The sequence below is a fragment of the Simochromis diagramma genome, unplaced genomic scaffold (assembly GCF_900408965.1).
Source record: "Simochromis diagramma unplaced genomic scaffold, fSimDia1.1 OVJJ01000816.1, whole genome shotgun sequence".
NCBI classification, from domain to species: Eukaryota; Metazoa; Chordata; class Actinopteri; order Cichliformes; family Cichlidae; genus Simochromis; species Simochromis diagramma.
The window spans coordinates 6,489,948-6,512,433 of record NW_024386908.1 but is presented as its reverse complement, the minus strand read 5'-3'; the positions used below and the strand labels follow the sequence as shown (position 1 = coordinate 6,512,433).

The following is a 22,486-nucleotide window of genomic DNA, read 5'->3' as shown; positions in this document are numbered from 1 at the left end:
TCCAATTCTTTCTTAAACCAAGCCCACGAGCAAGATATAGTTTCACTATCTCATCGGTTTAGTTTTACTGTAGAATACTCGATATTTTAAGCATTTCAAGCAAAAGGTACTCCTGTTTTTTCTTCAGAGTGAATGAAAAGAGTGTTCCGTGTATATCATAAAACAAAACACAGATCCTTGTATCCATGTACACAAAACACTGACCGTTAGCAACCTGAAAATAGTTTGATTTTGACAACTTTTTGCTTGCCTTCTTGCCAGAGTCAAGAGGACTGAAAGCGCTCTCACTATGAGCACACAGCTTCTTATCTCTGTGCTTTGGTAAACTACCCAGCTTTGAGAGTTAGCGTATTATTTAGCATAGATTTGAGAGCGAGCCAGGGCGTGTCATGTGGTGCCTCTAACCAAAACTAAAGGGAATGTTACCAGTAGTGAGAACACACCTGATTCAGAGAACAAAAAACAAAAAAAAAGATTATTCTGGACTTGGGAGAATCAAATAGTGGCCAAGCTAACTTATGAGGTATATTATATGATATCAAGTTCACTCCTTCAAGTTTACCCATTTGTACTGATTAGTGACATTCTCCCACTGAAAAACCACACTATAAGTATTTTATGTGGATTGTTATTTTAACTGTTAGGACAAATGACAAAGGATGTTGCATATGGAGCTGCTGGGCAGAAGGAAAAGAGGAAGACCACAGAAATGATTTATGAATGTGGTGAAGAAGGACATGCAGAGGCTTAGTGTGACAGAAGAAGTGTGATGGAACCACTGTGGCAACTCATAAAGGAGAAGAAGAAGATCCTCCGGGTGTAGTGATGTAAGAGTAAATATGCATTGGTGTTGTAATTATAATTTATAATAGTAATGGTAATTCTAAATTCCCCATAGGTGTGAATGTGAGTGCGAATGGTTGTTTGTCTCCATGTGTTATCTCTGCGACAGACAAGGATAAGTGGAAGAGACTGGATGGATGGATGGATGGATGGAATGGTATCCGAAGGTAAATAAGTGTTTAACTAAGCAATTATTATATGTAAATCTAATAAAACAAGTAAAAATGGGAGAAAGTATAACCTACAAATGATCTCAAATGAAAGTTCAGTCTCCAGGTTGAGGGTTTGGTGTCACTCCTCTACCCCAACGGAAGTAGCAACAAATGACCTATATGAATACTTGCAACATACAGTTGGAGGACTTGCTGATTGATACTGAACTCCTGGTTACTCTCACTCAAATTACCCTTGACAAAAGAAGTCATCATAACCAGAGTCAGCATTTCATGATGTGAGGGCAGCTGACAGAAACCCAACAGTCTTCTTAGTTCGTAAACCCTGAAGCAACTTGCTAAGTTGGTCACTACGCAGCCCTCAGTCACACTGAGAGACACTGAGAGATGACAGCCTGACTAGAGAGATGAGTGAGGCAGAAAAGGGAAGCGGGAAGAGAATTAGAGGGAGAGACGGAAAACACAATCATCTGTAGTCGCATCAAATCATAGTGACAGAGATATTTGTGAACAATAGACTGAGTCAGACTGCTTTCAGCTAGACTGGACTAGACTGGATGCTCTCTCATCTGTACTGTAGCTCAGCACTCAGATAGTTCACTCTTTTTACATAGCTGACATCACAATAACATACGTTCAGTTTGTAGAGTAAAAGCCGCAGTTCACCATGTAATCAGAATGGACATCCGATACATTTTCTTTGATTTCTGCGTTTCTTTCAGTCAGTGAAAGCAGAGTTTATACTGTCATTTCAATGTGGGTACCCAGATGTACAATAATTATATGAGTGAAATCCTTTAGAAACATCAATGAACGTCTAAAAAATGATACTGAAATAATACCAGCAGCTGAAATATATTACTCCAAGTTCCAGAAAAGAGAAAGGAAGACAGAGACAGCTTCCTGTAACTAAATACAAAAACAGTGCAGGCTGATACCAAACAACTGCTTTTGTGCTACCAGTGCCTGAGGATAGAACTTTACCACCTTATTGATGAAAAGCAAGTGCTGGTGTCAGTCTATCAGGAAATAGTATCTTTTTAATTTATAATATAGGAAACATAATCCAGTGATACTGTTAGACTTTAACAACCTTTTTTTGTAACCTTTTAGCTACTAAAACATAAACAGCCTGTGAACCCAAATTTTTAGACCAAACAGTGACAAACAATAGAGGCTCTTCTGTCCCTGAGGTAAATGATACCATCTTAAAGAAAAAGATCAATGATCATTATCCTTGTAGCTCAGCTTTGGTCTCCATCAGCTCCTTCAGATAGATAAATTCTACAGACTATTCTACACTAACGCCAGAGGAAAGTTACGGTATTGGAAATAAGCCAGAGATGTAATGATACACCATGAAAGAGACACTTACCTATTAAGTCTTCTGAGTAAAGGGCTCGTGTTAAAAACACCAACCTACTCCTAGTGCTGTATCTGTCACTTTCATAACCTTATTGGCTGACTGCTCGACTCATGTTCTCTATTTCTCTCTCTCTCTAGCCGATCTATGACAATGAACTGCCTGTTCTTTGGGGCAAGGCCTCGACTGTGAGTGGAAGAAAAATAACTGGTAGCACTGCCTTACTAATCAGCTTTGATAGATGAGGTGCTATTCATGCACGCTCTCATATCTTTTTACAGAACCTAGAATTATTTACTTTACTTATCTATGCTTCACTGTAGTTCTCTTTGCTTGGACTGTAAGGTGAAGCAGTACTCGGTACTTGGTCCCGGTCATAATCCCATCCCATCACAAATGGGAAGCTATGCAATGCAATTGCAGGTTTTAATGAAGAAAAGCACAAAAATTCAAACTGGTACGAATTTGATGAAATACCTATGAGATAGGGGTGCAACGATACTCGTATCGATATTGAACCGTTCGATACAGTGCTTTCGGTTCGGTACGCATATGTATCGAACAATACAAAATTTTTAATTTATTTTATCAACTTTTCTTCTGACGATGCTGTCTGTGTTGAGAGCTCAGTGGATCTGCGTTCGACTACTCCACCTAGGCTGCACTGTCGAGTGCAGATCCACTGAGCGCAGCGGAGATTTGCTGTGTTGTGGCGTTAACGTCATTTCAGATTAACGCTGACAGCACTAGTGGGAACACAATGAATATGAGTGCACATTTACACAGACAGCATCCTAGTGCAAAGACAAGTGGAAGCAGACAAAAACAACAAGCACGCATGCTACAAATGATACAAACTTTACCCGAGTCATTTAGACAGCCGTTAGCACATGATTCTCCTTATGGGGACCTGATATGTTTAATATGCTGCTGAGAATATAGCCCAGAAGAAGCGTATAATATAGCTTTTATTTTGGAAAGAGCCATTACTCTGTAATAAACTCTCTTTTCCAAAGATGAGTGATTTCTCAATCAGATAGATTTATTATTTTATCTCTTTGTTGTTTCAGCAACATTAAATTTAAAAACTGTACGTTTGAGTTAAAATATATATTTATAATTTTAATAAATGACAAATTAAAAAAGCATGAACATTTTTTTGTATCGAAAAAATATCGAACCGTGACACCAAAGTATCGAACCGAACCGAACCGTGAATTTTGTGTATCGTTGCACCCCTACTATGAGATATTATTGATGTGTGTGTGCGTGTAAATTTTTTATAGGAAAGAAATCAGGAGGCTTGTTGTGGTGCGGAGAATCTGAGAGGGAGCAGTTTCCGTCCAGGGGCAGTAGTTGCACAGGGATGAACCACTGGCATGGCCAATTTGACCTCAATCCTTTGTGCTGTGGTTGACCTCTTGCCAACCTAGGGCCTTATCCATTCTGCAAGCAGTGCAGGCCCATGCACTCTGAACCACATCTTGACTGCCTATTCCAAAGCACTGGAAGAAGGAAGCTCAAAGAAATGGCCAAATGGACACCCATAAAGTCAAAGCTAATAAATACCACCCCAACCTACCAACTCAAACAAATTAGGTCACAAAAGGAAGGAAACAGTTCCCAAGAAACTGTCCTGTTTTCTTCATGAGATCATCTTAAAATCAAAATGGCAGATGTGCAAGTGAAGAGGTACTATACCTCATCTTCAGGTGAGGCGTACAGGTTAAGGGGTGAAACGCTGGTGACACTGCTGAAGGTTACCAACCAAGACTATCTTGAGTAGGCCACATCAGTGATTTCCTCACCTCACCTTGCTTAACATGCACTATTTTTAAGATGCACACAGTCGTATACTTGGAAGAAAAGGAGTATAAGTAAGTATACATATACATACATATATATAATTTATATACTTTTAAGCAGTGAGCAGTTTGTCTGTTGCCAAAGAGCATTTCAGCAGGATTTACCCAACTTTGTTTACCCTGATTTCACCATCAAAGCCTCATCATTTAACTGCTGACTATCTATGAGTCTATCTGCTATTTGGAAGTTGATGTAGAGGGAGCTTTCATTACACTAACACCACTTCTTTACAGTCAAAATACAGACCTGGCAGGCCCATTGTCCTCAATAGCCCCCCAAACCGGATCACACGCAGATAACTAATCAAAGCAAACTATCTAATGCTCTTTTGCATGCGGACACACATACACACAGTGTGGGTCTTCCCTTTTAGGATCAGTTATTCTAGCACCATCCGCACAATGCCCCAGCGCCTGCTTTTCTCTGAGGCTTTGTGAAGTGCTGATGGTCAGCATGCGCCACGCCATGTCCATTGTGCTTCCTGTTGTTTACTAAAGGGATAATGCTGAAATGGCAGGGGACAAGGTCACACCTCCAGAAATAAAAGATGTAGCCACAGTGCCACCCAGTACTGTTGTGATGACAGAAACTAATGCACGTCGGTACAAGTAGACCTGGTTTTGATACTCAATGTTAATTTGGAAATGGATTTATAATCAATTTTGCTTGGTCCAAGAAATGACGCAATTTATAAGGGATGGTGTCATCTGCATAACCATAAATGATACATATGCAGGCTGTGTGACTGTATGATCATTATATGGTCACATAGACACAGTTGTGTTTCCTTAAACCAAACACACATTTTGAAATATTTCCACTGAGTTTAATAATAATAATAATAGATTGCATTTATATAGCGCTTTTCGAGACGCTCAAAGCGCTTTACAGTTCCACTATTCATTCACACACTGGTGGAGACAAGCTACAGTTGTAGCCAAAGCTGCCCTGGGGCAGACTGACAGCAGCGAGGCTGCCGTATCGCACCATCGGCCCCTCTGGCCAACACCAGTAGGCGGTAGGTGAAGTGTCTTGTACAAAGACACAACAACCGAGACAGACAGAATAGGGGATCGAACTGGCAACCTTCCGGTTAGAAGATGAGCTTCCCAACCCCCTGAACCATGGTTGCCCCAGCAAGCTAAAGTCAAATAAAAGAAAAGGTAACACTCGAGTTACAAAACTAGTTGTATGTTTTTAGTCATAAACACGCACAACTAGATTTTTCCTTATTTGCCTCTGAGGTATCTGAATATTCATGTCATTGAAAGGCATGGCACACTGACTGATGGTCTTGGCTTTCTTTTTTTAGCTTTGTGCTGTTTAAAATTGTGATTTTTGTGCTAGTGTGCAGGAGCACGCAGGTGACATGAAGTGATCGAACTCATAGCAGCTATATATCTGAATGGGTTGGTGAGTGTCACCTGAGCCCCCCCGTATTTCATACTGGGATTATCACTGGTTGGTCGCTGTTTGCCTGAGGATTAAAACATCGTGCCTTACAAGCCTTTAAAGCTGTCGACAACAGGTCTATTTATGAATGAGCAGTCAAAGTGAAACTAGGCTTATGTAATGTCATTCTGTGCTGTTTTACTGGCCAGTTTGTACATCTGTCTTGCATAAAAGGGGACATAAGCTGTAAATCTGCTTGACCCCCCCACCCTGTAACCACTTTCAAATTCAACCCTGTTGAAGTAAATTCCCATGCATATCCAACCCCTCATAATCCCATGATATAAAAGCTTGACTGTAACAAAGCAAAAGAGTATCTTATTGTCTTTCCTTTTTTTCCTATTGAGGGAAAGAGAAGAGCCCTGCCTTTGCAAGACGTGAATGCTAACAGCTTTGCTCCCGGCATATTTGTGTAAAAGAGTGAGAAAATAGCTAGGGAGGACTTTGAAGGTATCATTCACACTGCCTAACAAAGGAAACAAACTGCAACGTTCATTTTGTGACAAAAAGATTAATGGCACTAAGAATGGGATTGTTTTTAGATCGAAACATGAAAAAAAAAAAACCCACATCAGACGATATTAGTTGTACCATCAAACCAAGTTTATATACTTAAACTATACAGGCTTTGTAAATGATAATTGCCTTAAAACAAGGACGGGGGGTACTCATCCATGCATAACTCATCAGAAGCTATTAACGATGGCTGTCATTAAAATTCGCTTCATCTGATGTCACATTTTACGGCTGTGATATCTGGAATATTGTGTGCGTAGGGACATGCTTGCTGCTGGCTGCCGGCAGCCTGGTTGGGTGTGTGCAGGCATCAGTTGCGAGTGTCTCGCCTGTCTAAGGTCATCTCGTCAAAAGCCATGGGCTCAGTCAGAGCCGGGGGCCGTGCTGGCTCAATCCATAAGTGATTTTTTTTGTGTTTGTGTGGGTGACAGGTGGTGTGAGGAAAACTCGATAACCCTGAAAAATATGTTGATATCATGTAACAAAAGATTTTACAGCCTGTATAGCCATATTATTTTACTCGTTCATTCACTGCAATAAATGTCAGTTTGAGCTGCAATAATTTACAGAAAGATCTGCATGAAATGCAATGAATGCCTCATTTAATTGCTTTATTTTTAGTAATGAATATCCATCTTTTTTGCAGTTAATCCAAAACATTTCATCTAATCACTGTATTCTTATTCTAAAATGATCTTTCACAAAGCATTTACTATAATTGCCAAGGTCTTTACCATCAATGATTAAGTTTGTAAAATGGGAAAGAAATCATCTGCACCATCTCTCAGCTATGAAATGAAAAGCAATGTTTTATTTAGCAAAATGAAGAGTAAACAGTGGTTCCGACTACACAGAAAACCATTAAAATCATGTATCTTAAAGTGTTTTAAAATAAAGATAAGTTGACACCAATTAAAGCACTGCACTGCAGAGGCTTCTGCTTCAAGGTGGGGCTGTATAAAGTGTGAAAAAGTGTGTTTACTGAAAAGCAAAGACTAGACATTAAAAAAACAGACCCTAAAATCAATGGGCAGTCTCATTCTAATACAGTGCTACAATGTGACAGGGCATGAACCCAGCTGGGCTTGTAACCGAGCCAAGATTCATTGGTATTCCTCTGGGGTTACTGCTAGGTAAAAGATATCAATAGATGCACATGGCCTTGGTACGTGACTCTGACATGACTTACTGTGTGGGGTCCTATAATTTATTTTGTTTCCAGCATGTGGCTGTTTTTATCCTTTGGGGCAAGACTATTACACCTTTAACTTATTCCCACATATGGCTCTTGCAGTGGTGACATAACAAAAATAGTCACATTGTCAAACCGATGGCAGGCTAACTGACAGTCCGATCGGGGCAGGCGGGGAGAATGAAATGATTAGGGAGAAAGAAGAAAGTGGGAAATTTTTAAGGCGGAACGGGCTGAAATGTTGACAGGATGGGACGGGGGAGGGGACTGATTGACAGTGTTATAGCTGCGCAACAAGCTGGCATGCCCCTTTTTTTTCTCCTCCACCCATCTGTTCGCAAGGATTACTCATAGAGACGGGTGGACAGGAGGAGAGAGGAAGCTGGAGGAAGAGGGCAGGGAGGAGAGGAGATCCATCATCGCAACCTGCGATAACTGAATTCAAACCACTTTTCCATGACTTCTTTTCAGTTAAATAAACTGCTGCGATAATGACTCACTGTTAAAATTATGGCTCACTGCAATATAGTAGAGGGCTCTCATGGGACTATTGAGGTAACAATGATAGTGCCGGAAGGTGGAAACACTGTAGTGATGTGTTATGTAATTGCTGAGTGTGCTCTACTTACTAAGACTATTGCTCCCCAGAATGCTGTATAGCAGTGGCCTGTTGGCTGTGCCACTCACAAGCCATTATATTTGCTGCTCAGTATTTATTTATTTATTTTGTATTTATTTATTTTTTTCCTGTCTTGCAATGCAGATTTACGTTCCTAAGTGGACCTCAGTATTTGCTCAGTATTACAAAAGCAATCACATTCTTTCCAGCCTTCTAACATTTATACATTACTACTTGATAATGACTGTAAAACTCCCTGCACTGTTAATCTGAATGTGTTAATTCGCATCAATGCACCACGCTCCTGTCTGTTTGTGTGTCCTCTGCATGTGCACTGGAGTGTGCTGATTATCAGGTGAGCAGCAGATGATGCCAGGACATGTGGCTGCTATTTATCCAGTCATAAACAATCCCCTGTGTTCAAACAGTTGCTGAGTAATTACACTAACCCGTGCTGGCCTTTTAGGCTGTGGATTTATGGGGACTTTGGCTGTTTTTATTATGTGACCTTAAGGATTTTCCATGTTTACTCTTGAATCTGTTCCCAAAAAACCTTTTATAGCACGTGTCTGACCTGTGAATGTCTCAGATAACCATACTACTCTAAACAAAATCAAACTTAAATGATCTGTTATAATAATTTTCATGTCTTGCACTCGAGTAGCTTTACATGATTCACAGTTTCACAGTTCAAAACAATTGTCGAAAATAGGGCACTTCAGCTACTTTCACACTCCTTTTAAACCAGCTGTCTTCTGATTGGCTTCCCCATTGTAAACAAAAGGGTTGACCAGGGTTATGGGTGGTGCTGTGTCCCAGAGATAACCATATTAGGGATATCTACTCTTACTGACAGCATACAGAGCCAAGAGTAGAAAAAACAGTCTAAAACTGAGCGTTTCGAGCTTGAGCTTTTGGCCCATAGAGTTTACTCGCACATAGGCTAATGGGGTTGTCGTAGCTATTCAGAGGTTACAGCATCCACAAGGTTTATTCTAGTGTTCTCGGTTTTCTTACTTGTACTTGCTGAGTGTACAGGGAGTGCAGAATTATTAGGCAAATGAGTATTTTGTCCACATCATCCTCTTCATGCATGTTGTCTCACTCCAAGCTGTATAGGCTCGAAAGCCTACTACCAATTAAGCATATTAGGTGATGTGCATCGCTGTAATGAGAAGGGGTGTGGTCTAATGACATCAACACCCTATATCAGGTGTGCATAATTATTAGGCAACGTCCTTTCCTTTGGCAAAATGGGTCAAAAGAAGGACTTGACAGGCTCAGAAAAGTCAAAAATAGTGAGATATCTTGCAGAGGGATGCAGCAGTCTCAAAATTGCAAAGCTTCTGAAGCGTGATCATCGAACAATCAAGCGTTTCATTCAAAATAGTCAACAGGGTCGCAAGAAGCGTGTGGAAAAACCAAGGCGCAAAATAACTGAGAAAAGTCAAGCGTGCAGCTGCCAAGATGCCACTTGCCACCAGTTTGGCCATATTTCAGAGCGGCAACATCACTGGAGTGCCCAAAAGCACAAGGTGTGCAATACTCAGAGACATGGCCAAGGTAAGAAAGGCTGAAAGACGACCACCACTGAACAAGACACACAAGCTGAAACGTCAAGACTGGGCCAAGAAATATCTCAAGACTGGTTTTTCTAAGGTTTTATGGACTGATGAAATGAGAGTGAGTCTTGATGGGCCAGATGGATGGGCCCGTGGCTGGATTGGTAAAGGGCAGAGAGCTCCAGTCCGACTCAGACGCCAGCAAGGTGGAGGTGGAGTACTGGTTTGGGCTGGTATCATCAAAGATGAGCTTGTGGGGTCTTTTCGGGTTGAGGATGGAGTCAAGCTCAACTTCCAGTCCTACTGCCAGTTTCTGGAAGACACCTTCTTCAAGCAGTGGTACAGGAAGAAGTCTGCATCCTTCAAGAAAAACATGATTTTCATGCAGGACAATGCTCCATCACACGCGTCCAAGTACTCCACAGCGTGGCTGGCAAGAAAGGGTATAAAAGAAGAAAAACTAATGACATGGCCACCTTGTTCACCTGATCTGAACCCCATTGAGAACCTGTGGTCCATCATCAAATGTGAGATTTACAAGGAGGGAAAACAGTACACCTCTCTGAACAGTGTCTGGGAGGCTGTGGTTGCTGCTGCACGCAATGTTGATGGTGAACAGATCAAAACACTGACAGAATCCATGGATGGCAGGCTTTTGAGTGTCCTTGCAAAGAAAGGTGGCTATATTGGTCGCTGATTTGTTTTTGTTTTGTTTTTGAATGTCAGAAATGTATATTTGTGAATGTGGAGATGTTATATTGGTTTCACTGGTAAAAATAAATAATTGAAATGGGTATATATTTGTTTTTTGTTAAGTTGCCTAATAATTATGCACAGTAATAGTCACCTGCACACACAGATATCCCCCTAAAATAGCTGAAACTAAAAACAAACTAAAAACTACTTCCAAAAACATTCAGCTTTGATATTAATGAGTTTTTTGGGTTCATTGAGAACATGGTTGTTGTTCAATAATAAAATTATTCCTCAAAAATACAACTTGCCTAATAATTCTGCACTCCCTGTATACACTGCAGATACAAACAGGGCAGAGCCAAGACTGCAAAGGGTATCAGTCACTGCCAGCTGTGAGTCATGCTCAACACTCAGCACTTTTCATCTATGCTAACTGACCTTTTTATTTGAAGTACAGCCAGGGATTGAGCCGCTTATAAAGTTCATAAAATGATCTGTCATGTGTATTTACAAATTATATTTGTAGGTCTGTTAGAGTCATACATTCGAGTAATATATACGTCTGTCAGAAAGGAAAAAAATATGTATTTAGCGTATAATTGCAACCAAGTGGAGTTTATGGCTTTGCAAAAACTGCAGTAGCTCCTTGAAGTGATACTAACCCTAACACAATGGGAGCATATTACTAAGACGAAAATATAAAAAGAAATGCCAACTGAAAAAAAGCACTAGAACAGACATGCCATCAGCAAAAACTGGGGCTGGGGTATTCGAAGAAGAAGCTGGCTGACACATTCAGTAACATCATTGTGCACACGTAGCATGTAGCTGCAGTAGCATTACAAGTGAATCAGAGCAAAGCATAAGCACTTTTTATAGTCACTGAACCTGGGTGACCCTCTTCTTCTACTCTATAGGTAGAAGCATTATTCTCTCAGTTATACACATAAACAATTAGAATAACTGAGGAAATTTAAAATCAACATTTCAAAAGATGTTTCACAATTGTTAAGAAAATGATGTGAACAAGCAGCCACTTGCTCAACCTGTTCTCAGAGAAGAGTAACACAAACAGATTTTTGAATCACATTTACAGAAGAAGAATGGGTCAGCATCCCGAGAATGTCACATGTCACTCACATTGGAATAACCGGAACCAACCATCATTCAGACTCACAATTTCATCATATATATAGAACTCGTTCAGACTGCTGTCTCCTCTCATGCTGCCATATCATCAACTACATAATGACATAATCTTAGCTACCCATTAATGGCTTAAACCTCTCCCTATATAATGATTTTTTACATCTCTATGCTACTTTTAAATTCAATAATATATCACTCATTAAAGAGAGAACAATGTAAATTGGCACATCGTGGAGAAAATGTAGTCAAGCAGTCAAAATATACTCAGAAGCAATCTCTGACTCACCTCCGAGGATTTATTCTCAGCTGCTGTTTGTCTTCAACGGATATTTCAACCTGAAAAAACAAGACGAAAATGACTATAAATAAGGAGTTTACCTCAGATTAGAAATACTATAAATAATTAACGTCTAAGCATTCATGGGGAATGACGCTGACTCCTTTGACATTATGTAGCAAGGGTGCTTTTACTGCATAATATTTGGTAAAGAAATTATAAGTCTATTTAAAGTCTATCACAGCTTCCATTTATGCCAACTCAGACCAGAAACCTAATCAGCATCATGTTAGAGGGAAGGATTTGGAGTTAAAAGACGTGTTCACTGCTCTCAAAAAAAGACCTTGGATTTCAAAAAGACTCAGAAGCTTCAATTAACTAAATACACTTGGCAAACGCTTATTTAGACCTCTTTGATTCATTCATTGCACAAGGCCAGTGTTACCCACCAGCACTACATAAATACGTGGGCACCTCCACTTATCTCTCCAGGGAAAACCCAGTAAATGACTGCATATTGCTGAACACAAGGACCTCAATCAATAACCAAAATCTCTCCTGTCATTTTTATTACTTTTATCTCCAGTAGGGACACACGCACAAATGAAAGGTTACCCACCACCATACACGCACTTGCACGCAGCGACCTCTGCTTCCCCCAAACGGGCGTCCCTTCGTGACCGTGAATGCATTATCATAATCTCCTGAGAGATACTCCATTCATCTCATATTAGCAAAACAAATGTGACAGACAAAGGACGGTGGCACATTTGGACGTGAAGCCATTAAAACTGTAGTTAGCTCAGATGGGAAAGATGGTGAGTCATGCAATAAAGCGAGGTTGAGCTGTTTGAATTTACTAGATGATGTAAAAAGATGAGAAAGGGTTCTTGATCTATTACTTAGATGCTATCACTTAGAGGAAGAACCTGGATGTTCCAGCCTAAGCCCAAAATGTGATCTGAAGGAAGTAAACAATAAAAAAAAGGAAGGCAGTTTGTTGTTGTATAACCTCACCTTATAATTAAACAAACCCTGCATCGATTTCATCTTAATGAAGACGACTGAAAGTGCATTGATTTAAATGTGTCAGGATAAGCTGAATGAATTTTTCATTGTGAACTGATCTGATCCGATTTGAACTGAGCTGCATTGATCTTATCTCAGCTGAGTTGAAACAAATTGAACTGAGACAAAAGGGGGCACAGATCAGGGAAAGAGGAAGAAACAGTGTGAGATGTTAATGAATGGAGGCAGGAATGTAGCAAGACTTATATAAAAAAAGGCAGAGCGAGGACGATGAGGGGGAAAGAGTGCTTTAAGAGAAAGAGAAGAAGAACAAACATTAAAAAATGAAGAGAGAGCGGGAATCAGAAGCATCCATTTTTAATCGGCAAATCTAAAAGCGCTTCATCATCTTAGCGCAAGGAGGGGGATGGAGAGAGATACACATATAGTATAAAAGGAGAGGAGAGGAGAGCTGGGAGGTGCTACAAGAGCAAAGCTAGCAGAGCTGACCCCATGCTCTAGCAGGTTGCCATGGAGACAAAAAAGAGACATGCAGAGAAGAATAAAGAATACAGTTTCCCTTTCAAGAAAACACTTAAACATATGGGGACCAAACCAAACTATAGTAAAACTTTGAACACAAACCTACATGCACCCCCAAACAGTTAACTTAGCATAAAGTAAATCTGGTTTCAATAGCTTCATAAATTGGGTGTAAAAATAGTGATTATTTGTGAGACCTGGGTTAAGGAGATGGATGGATGGATGGATGGATGGCTCCTTTCAGTGTGGAGCCAGCTGACATACATAGCCAAAACATAAGATCAACTTGGCTCAAACAGAAACACGATTGCTTGTAAAGGTAAAAAAAACAAACAAACAAACAAAAGAAAAAAATAGAAATAGAAAATTCAATAGAACATTAAATAAATCAGAACCAGTAATTTAGAATAGTTTGTTAAAAGAGGTTTCAATATCACCTGTCAACAAGAAAAGAAAAACCCCCAAAAAGCAGAAACTAGAAGATCCTTGTCAGAGCAGCAGATGTACTAGTTAGAAATATTTGAACAGAATTAAGACAAAAAAGTTAAATTAACATCTCAGTACATAAAACAGGGATTTCTAAATTTTCAAATGTTTAACCAGCTGTTTGCAGTCTTCCTTTTCCATCGTTTCCACCAAAATCCGTAGCCAAAGAATATATAACCGCATCAGTAATTTCAATGCACCATTTGCTTTTCCTTTCACATGAATGAGCGATCCCACGATGCTGGGTTGAGTTTTTTGTTTTCTTAAACACATCACCAGCTGCTAACATCTCATCCTCGCATACCTTTGTAGCCTGGTTTTACTCAACAGAGTGATTTTACCTCAAGTGGTGTAACAAGTTTGTTGTTTCCACCTTTAGCAGTAACAGTTTTCTTGAATATTTTGAAATGTACTGTGCTTTGTTTGAGGTTATTGACCAAATTCCCTTTTCCTTACTCCTGTAAGAAAAATCTGTATTTTTCACATTCACATTGTTGTTTATCTTTTAATTTCTGTGATTTGCCAAAATTTGTTTTCTCCAGGTGCTTCACTGATTTCATTTTAAACAAATGGGAATTATTTTAAAACCCAGGACAAGAGACAAGTTACCTCACACACAGAACAAAGTCTTAAGTAAACATTTTCACTTCACCTTGAGAAGAATTCATGATTCATTCATCAGATCTTATCTCAAAGAAACTAAAATAACTCTGTGACAACAGTATGTATGTGAACTGTAAGCTCCGATGATGAAGGCCACTGTTTCTCTACGTATGTGCTTACACCAACTAAACTGTGATCACCATTCTGGATTATTAAAGTCATATATGTGCCAAGGCCTGGTGAAATACCGCTTTGATTTATTATCTAGCTCCTGTTTCAATTAGCCTTCTGAGTTTATGAATCCACCGGGAGCCAGTAAACTGCAAGCATCTAAATGTATCGGTGTGTGGATTTTTCATCCTGTGATAGAATAACTGACCCCAGGCATGAATAGAAATTGTGAGTGTGGGCTGTAATCCCTTAGGCCAAGGGGGCCAGAGCAATCAGCGATGGTGGCAGCTGCCTGAAAAGCACACTTAACACATGCCCTGACTGCCTGGCCTCTTCACTCCCTACCTTTAAAGTAGTGAAATATTGTGTCCAGACAAGTGTGCCATCAAGTCTTACTCGCTTGCATTTGATCTCCACACACCATCTGACTTGAAGCCAGAGTGGGAGCAGCAAATACAGGCTTTCGGTCCCACAACAACAATAAGAAAGAGTTGCAGGTATTTGCGACCATGTTTTGGTTTCATTGTGAAATGAGAAGAAAAAAAAACAACAAAAAACGAGTGCTTCCATTGGATGTAGCACCCGAACAGTGACAAATGTCTATCTATAGATGCTTTTTTTGTGCACTTTTTCAGACATACCATCTGTGCGTAATGACATTTTGCTGTGATTGTTTACTACCGTGATTGTGCCCATGCACATCAGTCTACATGTTCCTTTAGAGACAGAAAATGACAAATGACCTTATTAAGATGCTAGCCTGGTTGGGTTCAGTGGACCGATTCATAGTGTTGTATAGATGTATAGCTCCCTTGGGCAAAGAGAAATTAAAACTGTATTTGATTTTTTTTTTTTTTAAGCAAATCCCACCATTAATACAAGTACTGCAGTTTAAATGTTGAAGATACCACCAGTTCCTGTCAGGCTGAACCTCTTTCAGTTTACAGCTTATGCAGTCCAGACAGATGGAAATTATATAATGGTATTTCTTATGATCCGGCTACATTAAAAAAGGCCACAAGTCAGTGTCAGTTTGACCTTTCAGACTGCTTTTGAAGCCTCCCCCACAACGATTTAAACCCATACATTCCCTTGTAATGGTTGTGTGTGTGCTAGAGACACAGACTGAAAGGGAGGGTTGGTTACCATGACTGTTCTAAGGGGTTTTTAATTTTAACAGTCTGTGAGCATCCTTCAGATGACAGACAGCACACATAGTCCAGTCCCACACAGAAAAGGGCCGCCAAAGAGGAGCTGGTTTTAATCAGAGAGATTTATAACCTCCCGCAAGTTTATTTCTTCCTTCAGAGGTTAAAGAGGCAGTTCTCCCATCTGTGCTTTTCCCACTCGACACCGCACAGCGCACACAATGGAGTCATCAAGAATGTCAAACATACACATAGAGACGGAGGAGAAAGAAAGATAAATCAAGATTAAAGAACAGCAGGAAGCAGCTTTTTAGTTTCATTGGCTGATTCTCTACTGAGCTTTCTGCAGCTGGGTGATGCATACTGTAAAAAAAAGAAATCCAGGTATGAGCTCTCTGGGGATTGATCCAATCAACAAACTCATCTCAAAGTCCCAGCAGAAGGATGAAAGCACGAGTGAAGCAGGGAGGGAGTAAAAACGTGTTTGGAGCAGCAGAAGAAGAAACAGGCCGACTGTAGGGAAAGAAATGATGTGCAAGATGAGCCAATGAGCCAAAACTGGTGTAGATGAAATACTCTGACTCTGATTTAACAGTCAAGTCACAGTAAGAGGGTTGTGAGTGTCTGGATTCCTGCAGGCTTTATATGGAAATGCTCATTTGGGCTGTAAAACTTAATTTAACATAAACATGCACTCCTACCCCTAAAGCTTTAACATTTTACTTCCTTCACAGGCCACAGATCTATGCAATTAAGCACCGTGTTTGAGTTTACTATTCAGTGACACTCCACAAGAGATAACAGCTGCTCTATCAATCTGACAAGAATCTTATGATGTCCTAAATTAACTATTATTACAGATTTCAATAACAAACTTAGAACATGAAAGCAAAGACCACACTGCAAAAATCTTTATGTATAGGAGTTTTTAGATTGCAGGAATTTTTTCATAATCCATGTTATTGTTGAGGGATTTGCCTTTTTTGGTGTGAAACTGAAGAACTACATTTGTTGTGGTCTTTTATGGTCTAGCAGGCTAAGTGCTCTCCCAGCACGGTCGACACTTAAGTGCTTACACTAAGTGTCCTAACCAAACGGCAACATCGGGGCTGAATGAAACCAACATGGTGGTTTGTTTTAGTTGTCACTTAAAACTGACTTCACATAAACTAATCTTTTCTGTTAAAAGGCCCAAATTTATTTATGAAAAATAAATGTGGTTATAGCGTTGTACAAAATATAGTTTTCATCTCTCAATCTAAATTTCCTTTCATGACAACTTTTTATTTTTCAGCTACATATGTCTTATATAAGTTATGCATTATTTTTGATGGGCATGTCTGTGCTGACCACTGTTTGTCTACTACAGTAGGTGTCCATTCAACCAAACTGATCTGTCAATGAGCCGTAGGTTTGAGTACCAACTTAAATGGTAAATGGGCTGGTACTTATATAACACCTTTGTTCTCAAATTGAGACCAAAAAAGCACTTCCTAATAAAAGTCTCATTTGCACAGACTCACACATGGATGCATCGGGCTCAATTGAACATTCAGTAAGAATACTTCAACATGTAGATGGAAGAAGTCGATGGATCGATCTACCAACCTTGGTAGATGATCCACTGCCATTCCTAAAGTACCGTTTCACACTAAATCAGCTGGTTCCAAACCTCAGAGCACACCGGGGTTAGAGGAATAAAGACAGCGAGGGGATGTGTGGTCACTCCTGTGACATGTTGAAACCAAACAAACACGTGGGTCAATGGTGGCGGTGGCAAACCAAAAACTGAAATGTCAGGTGTGGTTACACTTTTCAAAACTCAGTGCAGAAAATGCTTTCTTTAACATCTTTATTGCAGAATGTAAAGCTGGATATGGCAACGCATCCAACCTGAAGAATACCCTGGTAAAACCCAAAACACAACTAAAAGCTGAGTGTACTGGATTTGAAGCTAAATTCATTGACACGCATGCTAACTTCAGTCTACCTGTTCTCTAGCATAGATCAAGCTGAGCCCCTATCATAAACAAACATGTTATGTCAGATAGTATGTCTGAAACCTTAACATTTAACTCTAATCGGTAATCAAATACCATGTAAAATTATAACATATTATCACTGTAAGAGTCATGTCAACATCACAGACATTTTTCAGGCAGTTTCCTTTGAAAGTACTAGTACCAGATTTTGTTACTTTTATATTTAAAACAAATTCCACACCAAATCCTTCTGTGCTGTTACTTTCTGGAGCATTTTGGATCTGCTGTTTCATTCATTGTATCAAAAATACTATTTAAGAAGTCAGTGCTCCGCTTTCTGGTCAGTAAAATTTTTGTATTATTTTATCCACGTCTGCACTAATTAGCAAGTATCTTTATCTGCGCATCTTACTAACCAAGTTGGTTATATCCACTCCAAATACGGTTAGTTCACACTCAACAAATTGCAATATTAGAGCTTCAAAACAGCACTCCACACCCATCTTTTATATCTTTTACAGTATATGGGTCACACACGTGTATAAATAACCTTAAACCACCATTTAAAAAAACTTGTGTAAACGTTAACAAAAGGCTGAAAATTTGAACAACAGCTCTTAATGTAGGGCTTAAAAACCACACAAACACAAGAGTACTGGGTTGACAGTGAAGTTGGGGCTATTAAGCCTGCATGCAACTAAAGAAATAGAACACCATTTTCACTGGCATACCAACAAATGACCAGCTTTAATCAATTCAGCATACATTAGAGCTAATATATAATGATATATTGAAGGTTATATAGTTCTTGGGGTAGGCCCCACTACACAAACACAGCCTTCATCACAAGTAAAGCAGCGCAGTAAAAGAGCTGCACATTTGTATTGAAAGAGACCTTTTAGTCACCCTTTCTGGTGAATGAGGCACAGGTCTACACCAGTATTGGACATTGTGAGAACAATTTGGTTTCAAAATATCTTGAATATGCATTACAGTATGACTGCTATAAAAAACTAGGCCGCACAGAGCTTTAACTAGTGTCGCCATAGAGAGTGTCAAACAGAGTAGCATATGAAAACTTAACAGAGTAGGATGCAACACGTCAGAAACATGCTGAAAAAAGTCCATACAGCCAGAACCCCGGAGACCCTCTTAACGAAAGCAACAACACAAAAGGGATGTAAGGAAAAGCAAAGATGGAGACAGATGTAGAACTAAGCAATGAGAATGAAAACGAGTGGAGGACACTGAGAAACAGAACGGTGGAAATGAGAGTGTGAGGAACAAAAGGCTTGTTTAAAAAAGGGTGAGCAAACAGCAGAGGTATATGGCCCTATAGGACGCCTTGGAGACATCTAATATTGACTGCACGTCTTCCACCTCACACAGAAAAAGGCAGAAGAAGAACAGATGAGGATTGAGGCCTCCTAATATTAGTAACAGAAGTGGAGAGGGATTTCTCTAAGTGATCTCATTAATTTAGAACTCCTCAAATAAAAAAAAAAAAAGTTCTCAGGCTTAAAGCTGTGATGAGGAAGTGAGAAGCTCATACAAAGGCTTTCTGTGTCAGCGAAGTGCAGATCTGCCTGGCAGTGTGCTGTAACCAAGAGATTAAAGCAAATGGGATATCACTTTTTCCCTTTGGTTTAAGACAGGCACCGCATGAAGACTGATGCTTGATTGTAGCTTTATCAGACTAAGAAGCACATTTCTCCCTCTCCTGTCAGTCTTACTCCAGACAAACAAACACCTTGGAGGAACAGCCATCCTGCACAGGAGACTCTAGCTCCTGTTTATTAGTGTGTTTATTAGGATGTGCTTACTGAAAGCACAGCAGGTGTGGTATTCATACATGTGCCCTAGCATTATGTTATGAATGATTTTTCTAGTTAAAAATAAAAATATTAAGCACCTATTTTTTAACCTATTCTTTTCCATTTATGTTACATAGTCAGTGTAATGAGGCAATGTTAAAAAGGATTATGTTCAGGGACTAAATACCCGTGGCTAAGTGCTTTAAAAGGCCACTTCAGGGATCTGAACAGTGACTAAATAAGATTTGAAAACACTCAATCAAGCTGTGGCTCAGCTATTAATTAATTGTTTATTTAAGATATCAGCCCAGCCTATATCTTATTGGAACGATAATGTCCTTTAAAAAGTCGATATGCCAGCCAGGCCTCATGAACATTTGTGAAATACTCGCAAAGAGAATTCTATGTGGATTTTTTTTGCATGTTTGTTTACAATTTTTACATTTTTTAATGCAATATAGGACATATTTTATGTTAGGTACATTTAAAAAGTATGTGACAGGCATTTTATTTTAAATGAACCTTCAATATTTTTGTAAAGGTAATCAACTCATATGTGGAGTTCCTCAGGGCTCCGTGCTGGAACCTATTCTGTTTTTAATATATATTTTTCCTTTAAGATAATACAGCAGTTTCCTGATGTAAAAAGATTTATCTTATCATCTTTTTGCTGACAACATTCAGCTAAACCACTCATTTAAGCCTTCTGAAGTTAATAAGCTCTCCGCTCTGATTGACTGTTTAACCAACATTAAACAATGGTTGAACAACAATTGCTTACAGCTAAACCCAGACAAAACAGAAACTTTGATTATTGCACCAGACAGCGCAATACCTGATATTAAACAGTGACCGGGTGATTTAGGTTCCTCACAGAAGCATAACCTTAGAAATCTAGGTGTTATTTTTGATGAAGCTTTTTCTTTGGAGGAACATTTAAATCAGATATTAAGAACCTGTTTTTCTCAATTGAGGAACATTTCAAAACTTAGATCCATCGTGTCAACAAGTGAACTTGAGATGATAATCCATGCTTTTATCTCTACAAGACTCGACTACTGTAACAGTCTGTTCACTTGTCTAAACATGAAAGAGCTAGCTCATCTACAGGTTGTTCAAAAGTCTGCAGTGAGGCTACTGACCCGTTCGAACAAGGGAGCTCACATGACCCCTGTTTTAAAGTCGCTGCACTGGCTACCAATCAGATTTAGGTTTGTCTTTCTGTGAACCCCTCTTTCCGGGGAAAGCTCTAAAATGTGTACTTGAGCTCCATATCACTCTCACTGAACAAGAACAAAGCAGGGGGATATCTAAGCAGCAGCAGAGCTTTGCCATAAATGCATTAACATGTTTGTCTGTTTTTCTTTTGCATTTCGAAGTGCTATATTTGTTTATTGGCCTTGGGGTCAAATAAATCTCAGTTGCCGCTCGCATGGCTTTCAGTTCTGTGGCTCTCGGCTTTGTAAATGTGACAACATTAACAAAGCTGGGATAACAAAGGAAGGCTAATGTGCAAATTTGCCTGAGGCCTTCCTATTATCTGACAGCCATGAGTCATGCCCTCACCTGTGCAGAAAATTATGACGCTTGGTATAACTTATTTGGATGCTTTCATGGTTCAGTGATACAGTGATGCTGTTGTTTCCTTGCTGCAGTGTGCAGGACCACTGTTGCATGAACTGGACACAGATGATTCCATACAGTGCATACACTTGGCTCACACACACACTGCAAACCTCCTTTATTTGGTTCCTACCTTTGCCTTGATTTTGATTAAACAAATTCTTAATCAAACACCATTGATCTAAAGTCAAATTCCAGCACACAAAATAAACCAGACAGCAAACATCAGTCTGAGACCTACAAACCTATCAAACATTGGCAGGTTTGAAACAGGCTAATATCACACTTCTGCCATCATTTGGATAAAGCTGTTAAGATATTTTGAAACATTTGTGACACTGTAGATAATAGACTGTGTCTGTGTCCCAGTAGCCTCATTCTTTGACACCAATCTCAGTACTATTGGGGACTTGCTATATCTATCTTTTCACACCTTTCCATGGCTTATGGAGGAGATTTAAAGATTTCATGTGTTGTTTCTTTCACTTCTGCAAACCTCTTATCATTCCTCATAAGACTAGCAAAAACCTCGTTTTGGGCCAGGTCTCCGAATCTGTCCATTCCAGCAAATCATCAGCACTGTGACTATAAAAGGCAGCTGTGCTGCTAAAAAAAGCAAATGGTCCAGTAAAATGGAAACATGGGCATAGTAGGAGTAATGACAAGTCACAAGCACGATTAACACCATTGTTGAACTGTGTCGAGCTAGGCATGGTTTAATAATATTCATGACTTGTATTCTCAGTATTCTATAGTGTAGTTTGTTTTTGTATTTCACCATGGCCACACATCACGGCTGACTGGTTAGAGTGACATTTTAGGGCTGTTAAATTAAGTAACTTCAGACTGGATACTATGCCACAAAAAAGTAGTTATATCAATAAAGTCGCAAATGGTTTACTGACATTTATGTAAAGATGCCAGTTTTTACATAGTGATGAATCCACGCAAGCAAAGTGCACTTAGTCTGTTAAGCATTTTAGCATCTTTGAGCACACTGCTTTGGATTTACATTGGAAAATTTGTGTGAAACAGTTGATGAAAACTTTAAAAAGTATTAGTACTATTTGAGCACAATCACTTAAATAATACTGCCACACTGCAGTAATTCAAATAACCCCCCATTACAACCAAGGTATGCAGAATACTATAATTTTATTGTAACAGTTTGGCCCTGTTAGTACCAACTGAACATCTTTTAAATATCATACTTTGCCAATAGACAGAATAAAACATGGACCTAGCTTCCTTGTCGGAAGAAAAGGAGCTATAGAAGTCTGTGTTGTCCTGTGAAAACACTTTCCTGATGAGTTTATGGGCTTAGTCACTTGTTTGGCCGAGATCAATAACACCAGGGAAAACTAGGACTACTGGACTTAGCAAAGTAGCAGACCCCAGCA

At 39.5% G+C, this 22,486-nt stretch overlaps 1 protein-coding gene across 2 annotated transcripts in view; it reads right to left on the bottom strand.

Annotated features, from left to right (window-relative positions):
* Nucleotides 1-22,486, bottom strand: part of nrcama (neuronal cell adhesion molecule a) — a 65,124-nt gene that overhangs the window by 28,692 nt on the left and 13,946 nt on the right. For both annotated transcript variants that reach the window (XM_040035149.1, XM_040035150.1), the window contains exon 2: nt 11,718-11,767. The gene's annotated coding sequence lies outside the window, so the exon portion shown is untranslated. The remainder of the gene's footprint in view (nt 1-11,717; nt 11,768-22,486) is intronic.